The sequence below is a fragment of the Ranitomeya variabilis genome, chromosome 3, assembly GCF_051348905.1.
Source record: "Ranitomeya variabilis isolate aRanVar5 chromosome 3, aRanVar5.hap1, whole genome shotgun sequence".
Lineage (NCBI taxonomy): Eukaryota > Metazoa > Chordata > Amphibia > Anura > Dendrobatidae > Ranitomeya > Ranitomeya variabilis.
In genome coordinates, this window is record NC_135234.1 from 252,225,448 (window position 1) to 252,237,615 (window position 12,168).

A 12,168-nucleotide genomic window follows, 5' to 3' on the forward strand; every position below is an offset into this window, starting at 1 on the left:
CAGGCTGTTTTTGAAGGTTTCAATGGTAGGCGAGAGTCTGATGTGTTGTGGTAGAGGGTTCCAGAGTAGGGGTGATACGCGAGAGAAATCTTGTATACGATTGTGGGAAGAGGAGATAAGAGGGCAGTAGAGAAGGAGATCTTGTGAGGGTCGGAGGTTGCGTGTAGGTAAGTACCGGGAGACGAGGTCACAGATGTATGGAGGAGACAGGTTGTGGATGGCTTTGTACGTCATGGTTAGGGTTTTGTAGTGGAGTCTCTGGGCAATGGGGAGCCAGTGAAGGGATTGACAGAGGGGAGAGGCCGGGGAATAGCGGAGGGACAGGTGGATTAGTCGGGCAGCAGAGTTTAGAATAGATTGGAGGGGTGCGAGAGTGTTAGAGGGGAGGCCACAGAGCAGGAGGTTGCAGTAGTCAAGGCGAGAGATGATGAGGGCATCGACTAGGGTTTTTGCAGATTCTTGGTTGAGGAATGTACGGATTCGTGAAATATTTTTGAGTTGAAGTCGGCAGGAAGTGGAAAGGGCTTGGATATGTGGTTTGAAGGAGAGATCAGCGTCTAGGATTACCCCGAGGCAGCGAGCTTGTGGGACTGGGGAGAGTGGGCAGCCATGTACTGTAATGGATAGGTTCGTTGGGGGGGTCGCGTGAGATGGGGGAAAGATGATGAATTCTGTTTTGTCCATGTTAAGCTTCAGAAATCTAGCAGAGAAGAAGGATGAAATAGTGGACAGACATTGAGGGATTCTGGTTAGTAGGGAGGTGATATCTGGTCCAGAGATGTAGATCTGTGTCATCAGCATAGCGGTGATACTGAAAGCCATGAGATTCTATGAGCTGTCCCAGGCCAAAGGTGTAAATGGAGAAGAGCAGGGGCCCAAGTACTGAACCTTGTGGGACTCTGACAGATAGGGGGCGAAGTGAGGAGGTGGTGTGTGAGTGGGAGACGCTGAATGTCTGGTCTGTTAGGTATGATGAGATCCAGGATAGGGCTAAGTCTGTGATGCCAAGGGATGAGAGGGTCTGTAATAAAATGGAATGGTCCACTGTATCAAAGGCAGCCGACAGGTCGAGGAGGAGGAGGACAGAGTAGTGTCGCTTGCTCTTGGCGGTTAAAAGATCATTGGTGACCTTAGTTAGGGCAGTTTCAGTGGAATGGTGTGACCGGAAGCCAGATTGTAAGAGGTCAAAGAGGGAGCAAGAAGAGAGATGGGAGGACAGTTCAAGGTGGACGTGTTGTTCCAGTAGTTTGGAGGCATAAGGGAGAAGTGATATACGGTGATAGCTAGATACAGAGGATGGGTCAAGAGAGGGCTTTTTGAAGATAGGTGTGATGGAGGCATGTTTAAAGCTTGAGGGGAAAACACCAGTTGTTAGTGATAGATTGAAGAGATGGGTTAGGGTTGGGATGAAGACTGTGGTGAGGTTTGGGATGAAGTGGGATGGGAGCGGGTCAAGTGCACAGGTGGTGAGATGCAATCTTGAGAGTAGAGTGGAGAGTTGATCTTCTGTAATGGTGGAGAAGTTGGTTTTGAAGGTGGAGGGCTGTGAAGTCAGGAGGAAGGGCTCTAGGGATTGTTGACCAAAACTGTCTCTGATGTTATCAATCTTCTGCTTGAAAAATGAGGCAAAGTCTTCAGCTGAGATAAGTGGGGAGGGAGGAGGTGCTGGGGGATGGAGGAGAGAATTGAAGGTGTTGAATAACTGTTTAGGGTTGTGAGACAGGGAGGATATGTGTCATGTCGGACGCTGTTCAGACCAGGTCGTTCGACAGACAGCGGTAATTCTGCTTTTGACCACTATGTGCTCATTGGCGTCGGCTAGATTTTATCTAGCTGTTCCGGGGTTAATTTACCAGATGTTCAGATTGGAAGCTGGGCCATGCCCATTGCCTTTAAATGGTTCTCCTGAACATTGGGCGTTGCCGATTATAGCTTCTGTCTTGTGCGTTGTTATCTCGGTCTGGAGTGGTGAGCTGGTAGTTGGAGATTCATTGCTGGTGGTGTATTTTCCTTTGTCTTATTTACTCCTTCCTATATTTGTATTTATTTTGCCCTGCACATTTATAGTGTATTCCTGAGTGACTGCGGCGTGGTGTATATTTTCCGTTATCCTTGTCTGTGCTAACTGGGTATTGGTGTATTACCTCTTCACTGGGTGGTGGGCGAAGGTTTCAGCCTAGGGTTGAAACAGGAGACAGGGTGAGGTTCAAGGCCTGGACATGCACACCATCAGTGTAAACTCCAGGTAGAGGGTCAGTCAGGATTTCCCTAGTCTGAGGGAAATTGCAGGGGCCCGGGTTATTAGCTCTTGCCCACCTAGTCTCCCCGTGACATTATAATCGGCCCAACAAAAAAAAAAAGGGGTTTCCTTTTTTTTTTTGTTTTGTCATGGATTCCATGACCTCCATAACCCACCAGTTGGAGGCGCTGTCCCTACAGGTCACTGAGTTGAGGGGGGGCAGTACAGCAACAGGGACTAGCAGTATCTAATGTGCAAGCTGGAGCGACAGGTAGAGTTGCTGAGCCTAAATTTCCTTTGCCTGAAAAATTTGCTGGGGAACGCAGTAAATTTGTTTCTTTTCGTGAAGCTTGCAAACTATATTTCCGTATGCGCCCGATCTCCTCGGGTAATGAGGCTCAGCCTGTGGGCCTGGTGTTATATAAAGAAAACACCGTGTGCACTGCTATTACTGGTGCAGAGACTAGGTACCCAAATCCTTCTATGAACAGAAAAAGAAGTCTCGCACTCAACTTAAGTATATTTGTGGATTTATTTGGTGCTGAGGTAGCACTGGAGAAACGTTTCAGCCTCAATTAGGCTTTCATCAGTCACTACAACATTCAAGATGAAAATAAAATATAATACAGTGTACAGATGGACAGCAATACAAAATCAATAAAAAAACAATAAAAAAACAAAGTATATACATTTTATCAAGAGAGCCATATTTGAAAAATAGTATAGATTTTATATCAGAGTAATACTGCACATAATATCATCGCTCAATATAATGGTTGAAGATAAACACAATACATTCTGGAAAAAGTAGCACACATACCGTGCTGTGTCTTTAGCGCTGCATGAACATTAGTGATGGTCAGGACACAAGTCATGTGTGATGCCTATAAGTGGCGTGGTAAAAGAAGGGCATATATATATGACCATGTGAACGGACAAGATATGTGTAGTACTGTGCTTAGCAAGATGGTGGTACTTAGGGTACCGTCACACATTGAAATTTCCATCGCTACGACGTTACGATTTGTGACGTTCTAGCGATATCGTTACGATATCGCTGTGTCTGACACGCTACTGCGATCAGACACCCTGCTGAGAATCGTACGTCGTAGCAGATCGTTTGGAACTTTCTTTCGTCGCTTGATCACCCGCTGACATCGCTGGATCGTTGTGTGTGACAGCGATCCAGCGATGTCTTCGCTTGTAACCAGGGTAAACATCGGGTAACTAAGCGCAGGGCCGCGCTTAGTAACCCGATGTTTACCCTGGTTACAAGCGTAAACGTAAAAAAACAAACCGTACATACTCACCCGTCGGTGTCCTTCAGGTCCCTTGCCGTCTGCTTCCTGCTCTGAGTGCCGGCCGGAAAGTGAGAGCAGAGCGCAGCGGCGCTGCGCTCTGCTCTCACTGTACGGCTGCACTCAGAGCAGGAAGCAGACGGCAAGGGACCTGAAGGACACCGACGGGTGAGTATGTACGGTTTGTTTTTTTACGTTTACGCTTGTAACCAGGGTAAACATCGGGTTACTAAGCGCGGCCCTGCGCTTAGTTACCCGATGTTTACCCTGGTTACCCGGGGACTTCGGCATCGCTCCAGTGCCGTGATTGCAACGTGTGACCGCAGTCTACGACGCTGGAGCGATGATTATACGACGCTGCGACGTCACGAATCGTGCCGTCGCAGCGATGAAAATTTCAATGTGTGACGGTACCCTTACACTAGGTGGTCACTTTGTGGACACGTACACAGATAATAAGGATCGGGTACTGAGTAGATAAAGGTCACTGATAGTAGAAAAAAAGGAAAGAAAAGATAAAAGTATAGGTCGGTGGTATATAACAACGTATGCTGTGCGGACAGGACTTCCTGTGTAATTACCTCAAATGGGCTGGCCCGGGTATATGGTGGTCCGTACAAAGGTAGCCAAATAAGGTATCCTGTGGCTAGATGAAATATAAAGTAGGGGCTGAACATCACCAGAGGTAGGTATTTAAATGGTGCGTCCTGTCATATGGTGTATATCCAACATACCTTGAGTGGAGCCGTTGTGGAGTGGATGTGATCCTGCCAGACGCGGTGTCCACCGCATGTCTGGGAACCATGTGGGAGCGTCGTTATTTGTATCACTAGGTGTGCGTCAAACCGGAAGTGACGAATCCCCGTCAGACCGGAAGTACATGGCTGAGCGTGTATGAGGAAGTGTATGCGCTCCACAGTGTGGGCGGTACTGCGTTTCACAATGTCCGTGCTGCTATGGTAAAAAACAGCACAACGCTGCCTCCAGGGCCTATTGTATGTAATGAAGTACAGTATAAGGGCAAAAAGGATATAGTATTTGTATAAGGACACAATTTGGTAAGGTGGTGGTGAATGGGCGGATCAGTACATACCCAGCTGTATTGCATATGCTAAACTACACAGACACGGTGGTCTTTCTCGTATATGAGTCAGATTGACCAGATTCTCATAGTCCTAGCTCCTCCCGGCTCTCTTGTGGCTGGTCACGCCCAGTTCCTTTGCATTTATCAATAGCCATTGTTCTCCACTGCCCTCTTATTTACTGATCCGCCCATTCACCACCACCTTACCAAATTGTGTCCTTATACAAATACTATATCCTTTTTGCCCTTATACTGTACTTCATTACATACAATAGGCCCTGGAGGCAGCGTTGTGCTGTTTTTTACCATAGCAGCACGGACATTGTGAAACGCAGTACCGCCCACACTGTGGAGCGCATACACTTCCTCATACACGCTCAGCCATGTACTTCCGGTCTGACGGGGATTCGTCACTTCCGGTTTGACGCACACCTAGTGATACAAATAACGACACTCCCACATGGTTCCCAGACATGCGGTGGACACCGCGTCTGGCAGGATCACATCCACTCCACAACGGCTCCACTCAAGGTATGTTGGATATACACCATATGACAGGACGCACCATTTAAATACCTACCTCTGGTGATGTTCAGCCCCTACTTTATATTTCACCTAGCCACAGGATACCTTATTTGGCTACCTTTGTACGGACCACCATATACCCGGGCCAGCCCATTTGAGGTAATTACACAGGAAGTCCTGTCCGCACAGCATACGTTGTTATATACCACGACCTATACTTTTATCTTTTCTTTCCTTGTTTTCTACTATCAGTGACCTTTATCTACTCAGTACCCGATCCTTATTATCTGTGTACGTGTCCACAAAGTGACCACCTAGTGTAAGTACCACCATCTTGCTAAGCACAGTACTACACATATCTTGTCCGTTCACATGGTCATATATATATGCCCTTCTTTTACCACGCCACTTATAGGCATCACACATGACTTGTGTCCTGACCATCACTAATGTTCATGCAGCGCTAAAGACACAGCACGGTATGTGTGCTACTTTTTCCAGAATGTATTGTGTTTATCTTCAACCATTATATTGAGCGATGATATTATGTGCAGTATTACTCTGATATAAAATCTATACTATTTTTCAAATATGGCTCTCTTGATAAAATGTATATACTTTGTTTTTTTATTGTTTTTTTATTGATTTTGTATTGCTGTCCATCTGTACACTGTATTATATTTTATTTTCATCTTGAATGTTGTAGTGACTGATGAAAGCCTAATTGAGGCTGAAACGTTTCTCCAGTGCTACCTCAGCACCAAATAAATCCACAAATATACTTAAGTTGAGTGCGAGACTTCTTTTTCTGTTCATAGAAGGATGTGGGCCTGGTGTTGTCATTGTTAAGCGGGGATCCCCAAGCATGGGCGTTTTCTTTGCCATCTGATTCTGCTGCATTTGACTCTGTGGAGAGTTTTTTTTCCTCTCTTGGAAAAATTTACGATGAACCTGACAGAATGGCTCTAGCAGAATCTAAGATACGCGCTATTCGCCAGGGGGAGCGAGTTGCTGAGGATTACTGTTCTGAATTTCGTCGCTGGGCGATCGATCGCAATGCTGGATCATTCCATTGTGTGAGTCAGTTTATTCATGGGATTTCTGGAAGGGTTAAAAAAGCCCTTCTGATGTACGAGACTCCTGCTTCTCTAGATTCCGCTATGAGTCTGGTTGTCCGCATTGATCGCCGTTTGCGTCAGGGGGAGCATGTGACACCGCCTATGGGAGAGGGTTTAGGTTCACGTGAAGTTGCTGCAGGTGAGCCCACGGAGCCTATGCAAATCGCAGGGGTGTCACATGTGAAGCGTCGAGCCCCTGAGCTCAGGAAGCAGGGAGCCTGTTTTTACTGCGGTAAAACTGGTCATTTTATTAACATCTGTCCTCTGCTGTCTAAGAAAAACGCAACGGCGGAAAACTTCTAAGCTCAGAGGGTGTGGAGGAGACCAATCTGAGCTTATGTATATCCTCCATGGTGGTTTCTCAATGCATGCTCCCTGCTAAGGTTTTTATCGCTGGCAGTGAGCTGCCAATTACTGTTTTTGTGGATAGTGGTTCAGCCACAAATCTCATTGATGAGGAGTTTGCGCGCACATCAGGTTTTAGGATTGAAAAACTGTCTCATCCTATTCGCGTGGTCACCATCAATGCTGCTCCTCTCTCTCAGGGGAAGATTACTGAGTTTGTGGCTGAGGTGAAATTCCACATTGGGGTTCTACATTCCGAGCGGGTTACATGTAAGGTGCTCAGGAATCTTCCCTCTCAGGTGGTTTTGGGTTTTCCTTGGTTGTCTATGCACAACCTGGTAATTGACTGGAAAACTCAGGACATAATTCAGTGGAGCGAGTTCTGCCAGGAGAATTGCCTGGCCACATGTGTGGCTGCTGTGACTTCAAGCTTTCCGGAGTCACTTCTGGATTTTGTGGATGTGTTCTCTGAGAAGGGTTGTTCAGAGTTGCCGCCACATCGTCCCTATGACTGTTCTATCAGGTTTAAACCAGGGGCCAAATTGCCTAAAGCAAGAATGTTTAACATCTCCGGTCCGGAGAGACAAGCGTTAAAAGATTACATTGCTGAAAGCTTGAGCAAAGGGCACATCAGGCCTTCATCCTCGCCTGTGGCAGCAGGGTTCTTCTTCGTGAAGAAGAAAGACGGCGGATTACGCCCGTGTTTGGAATTCAGGGAGTTGAACCAGATTACGGTTCGTGATCCATACCCTATGCCTCTGATACCAGATTTGTTCAACCAGGTGGCAGGTGCTAAGTGGTTCACCAAGCTTGACCTCAGGGGGGCATACAACCTCATAAGAGTCCGTCAAGGTGATGAGTGGAAGACGGCTTTTAATACCCCTGAGGGTCATTTTGAAAATTTGGTGATGCCATTTGGGTTGACTAACGCACCTGCAGTGTTCCAACATTTCATTAATGATGTGTTCTCGCATGTTTTAGGGAAATTCGTTATCGTGTACCTAGATGACATTCTTATATATTCTTGCGACCGTGATGCTCATTTAGATCATGTCAGGCAGGTGTTACAGCTTCTCAGAGAGAATAAGCTGTATGCTAAACTTGAGAAATGTGTATTTTCTGTTCAAGAGTTGCCTTTCTTGGGTTATATTTTGTCTGCTTCAGGTTTTAAAATGGACACCGCTAAGGTGCAAGCGGTGCTGCATTGGGAACGTCCTGATAACCTGAAAGCACTTCAGCGGTTCCTTGGGTTTTCTAACTACTATAGGAAATTTATCAAGGATTTTTCCATCATTGCTAAACCGCTAACTGACATGACTAAAAAGGGTACCAATTTCTCCGTTTGGCCTGAGGCTGCTGTGCGCGCATTTGAATTTCTTAAGAACAGTTTTGTTTCAGCCCCCATTCTTGTGCAGCCAGACGTATCAAAACCTTTTGTTGTGGAAGTCGATGCGTCTGAGGTTGGTGTGGGGGCGGTACTATCTCAAGGCTCATCTTTGAGTGGTTTGCGTCCGTGCGCCTATTTCTCCAAGAAACTGTCGTCCGCCGAACGTAACTACGATATTGGCAACAGGGAGTTGTTAGCAATTAAGTTGGCCTTTGAGGAATGGCGACACTTCTTGGAGGGGTCGGTACATCAGGTTACTGTTATTACTGATCATAAGAATCTGCTGTATTTGGAGTCAGCCAAGCGTCTGTCCCCCAGGCAGGCTCGCTGGGCATTGTTTTTCACGCGGTTCAATTTTGTTGTCACTTACAGACCGGGGTCTAAAAACACTAAGGCGGATGCTCTGTCCAGGTGTTTTCCAGGGGGAGAACCTCGGGAGGATCCAGTACCCATCCTCCAAAAGGGTGTTGTGGTTTCAGCTCTCACTACCGAGGTTGAGGCTGAGATTGCCGAGGCTCAGGAGGAGGTACCATCTGAGCTTCCCATCAACAAATCTTTTGTACCGCTTCATCTCCGCTTAAAGGTTTTGGCGGAGCATCATGATGCTGTCCTGGCTGGCCACCCAGGGGTTAGAGGTACCTTGGAGTTGGTGTCACATCGGTTTTGGTGGCCCAAGGTCTGACAGGACGTGGTCTCATACGTGTCAGCTTGTACCACGTGCGCTAGGGCTAAGACGCCCCGCTCCCGTCCTGTTGGCACACTACTTCCTCTTGAGGTACCTAGTAAGCCATGGACGGAAATCTCCATGGATTACATTACTGATTTGCCCTCATCAGCTGGGAACACGGTCATCTTGGTGATTGTTGATCGGTTTTCAAAAATGTCGCACTTTGTGTCTTTGCCTTCGTTGCCTAACGCTAAGACTCTGGCTCAGGTATTTGTGCAGGAGGTGGTGAGACTTCATGGGGTTCCGTCTGACATCGTGTCTGATAGGGGGTCTCAGTTTGTGGCAAAATTTTGGAAAGCATTTTGCTCATGGCTGTGGATCAAGTTGTCTCATTCTTCGGTGTTTCATCCTCAGTCAAATGGTCAGACTGAGCGTATGAACCAAAATTTGGAACAGTACCTATGCTGCTTTGTCTCTGATAACCAGGAGGAGTGGTCTACCTTTCTTCCTTTGGCTGAGTTTGCCATCAATAATCACTGCCAGGAGTCGTCTGGGGAGTCTCCGTTTTTTTGTGTTTACGGGCTACATCCTCAATTTTGTACTTTGAGTCAGAGGGGCTCTTCCGGCGTTCCGGAGGAGGACCAGTTAGGAGCACAATTGTCATCAGTCTGGAGGAGAGTTAAACAGCGCCTGTTGAGTGTGGGTGCTAGGTACAAATGTGTGGCTGACAGTAGGCGTGTGCCAGGTCCGGACCTGAGTGTGGATGACTGGGTGAGGTTATCCACAAAAAACATAAGACTCAAAATACCGTCCATTAAATTGGGTCCACGGTTTATTGGTCCATTTAGGGTCACCGCCGTCATTAACCCAGTAGCGTACCGACTGGAGCTCCCTACGGTGTATAAGATACACAACGTGTTCCACAGGTCTCTTCTAAAGAAGGTGGTGGGTTCTGTGGACGCGGCGCCTATGCCACCTCCAGTCTTGGTGGATGGTAATTTGGAGTTTGAAATCTCCAAGGTGGTTGACTCTCGTGTAGTGCGCCGCACTTTACAGTACTTGGTACACTGGCGTGGTTATAAGCCTGAGGAGAGGTCCTGGGTACCAGCCTCGGACATTCATGTGGATTGGCTGGTCAGGTTTTTTCATCGTCGCCATCCAGACAAGCCGGGTCCTATAAGCCGTGAGTGCCCTGGGGTCCCTCGTAGAAGGCGGGGTACTGTCATGTCGGACACTGTTCAGACCAGGTCGTTCGACAGACAGCGGTAATTCCGCTTTTGACCACTATGTGCTCATTGGCGTCGGCTAGATTTTATCTAGCTGGTCCGGGGTTAATTTACCTGATGCTCGGATTGGAAGCTGGGCCATGCCCATTGCCTTTAAATAGTTCTCCTGAACATTGGGCGTCGCCGATTATAGCTTCTGTCTTGTGCGTTGTTATCTCGGTCTGGAGTGGTGAGCTGGTAGTTGGAGATTCGTTGCTGGTGGTGTATTTTCCTTTGTCTTATTTACTCCTTCCTATATTTGTATTTATTTTGCCCTGCACATTTATAGTGTATTCCTGAGTGACTGTGGCGTGGTGTATATTTTCCGTTATCCTTGTCTGTGCTAACTGTGGGTATTGATGTATTACCTCTTCACTGGGTGGTGGGTGAAGGTTTCAGCCTAGGGTTGAAACAGGAGACAGGGTGAGGTTCAAGGCCTGGACATGCACACCATCAGTGTAAACTCCAGGTAGAGGGTCAGTCAGGATTTCCCTAGTCTGAGGGAAATTGCAGGGGCTTGGGTTATTAGCTCTTGCCCACCTAGTCTGGCCGTGACAATATGAGAGATAAGAAGTAGGTTTGTTTAGCTGTGGCGAGTGTGGTCTTGAAGGTAGTGAGGGACTGTTTGAATGCGATGAAGTGCTCATTGGAGTGGGATCTTTTTCATCTGCGCTCAGCAGCCCTGGAAGCTCGCCTCAGTTCTTTGGTCAGGCTGGTGTGCCAGGGCTGTCTGTTAATATTGTATAATAGTTAATAGTGTAGGAACACAGTGTATCGCCCGCACTGAGAGCCCCTCTGACGAGAGGAAATTAACTTTATTCCTCCCAGCAGCCTTGCTCTTCCAGTCATAGGGGTGGCGCTGGCGCGATTTCAGTCAGCGCTCTGTGCATAGAGAGCGGCAGCTGTAACCGCGTCCCGGCACTGACTGACAACCGGCTCAGCACCTCCTACTACCTGGTAGCTGTGCTACTGATGCCCCTATAAACAATAATGCTTCTTAAGTCAACACTTAAAATTTAATAATGTCCCCAGAGTCCCTCCATGTACAGTAACAATGACCCCAGTATCACAGATTCGAGCAATTGGTCATGTGACGACTCTTTCGGCTTCTATCAATTCTCTTCTATTGAAAGAAACCAAACCTTTGTAGTCGACACATGCACATAGCAAACATGGTCGAATGACCGCCTGATGACGCCAGTGATATTGGGGGCTCATGACAGCAGGCGCTCCCTGTCATGATTTGGAAGTCTGCAGTCACATAAAGTGACTGCAGACATTTATTCAAATCCTTTATAAATTATATAATTATACTGCTATAGTGTTGGACAAAAAAGGAGGGTACTATTACTGTACAGGGCACAGAGGGACATTATTACTGTTTAGTACACTGGTTATAGCACTATATGGTTTGTGTAGAGATGGGGGGGAATCTGAGGAGAAGGCTGTAATTCAAGGATGTTTCTGTGTTACATTTTGCTGGGATAATTTATGAACTGAAGAAGAGATCATGGTGGTTTGGGCCTAATAAAAAAGAAAAGTGAAAAAATGAATGACAACAATCAACGAGAACATAACTGAAGAGAACCTGCACTGTACAAACATATATGGTCTGCAGAGCACTGGTGTAGAACTGATATTACCAACATATGGTTACTGTATGGTGGTAATATCCAGGGCCGCCATCAGGGCATTACTGCCTTTACTGGCATATGGTGTCATGTCGGACGCTGTTCAGACCAGGTCGTCCGACAGACAGCGGTAATTCCGCTTTTGACCACTATTTACTCATTGGCGTCTGCTAGATTTTGTCTAGCTGTTCCGGGGTTAATTTACCTGATCCTCGGATTGGAAGCTGGGCCATTTCCATGGCCTTTAAATAGTTCTTCTGATCATTGGGCGTCGCCGATTATAGCTTCTGTCTTGCGTTGTTATCTCGGTCTGGAGTGGAGAGCTGGTGGTTGGAGATTCGTTGCTGGTGGTGTATATTCCTTCGTCTTATTTACTCCTTCCTATATTTGTGTTTATTTTGCCCTGCACATTTATAGTGTATTCCTGAGTGTCTGCGGCGTGGTGTATATTTTCCTTTATCCTTGTCTGTGCTAACTGTGGGTATTTAAGTATTACCTCTTCACTGGGTGGTGTGTGGAGGTTTTCAGCCTAGGGCTGAGCTCAGGAGTTAGGGTGAGGTTCGAGGCCTGAACATGCACACCATCAGTGTAATCTTCAGGTAGAGGGTC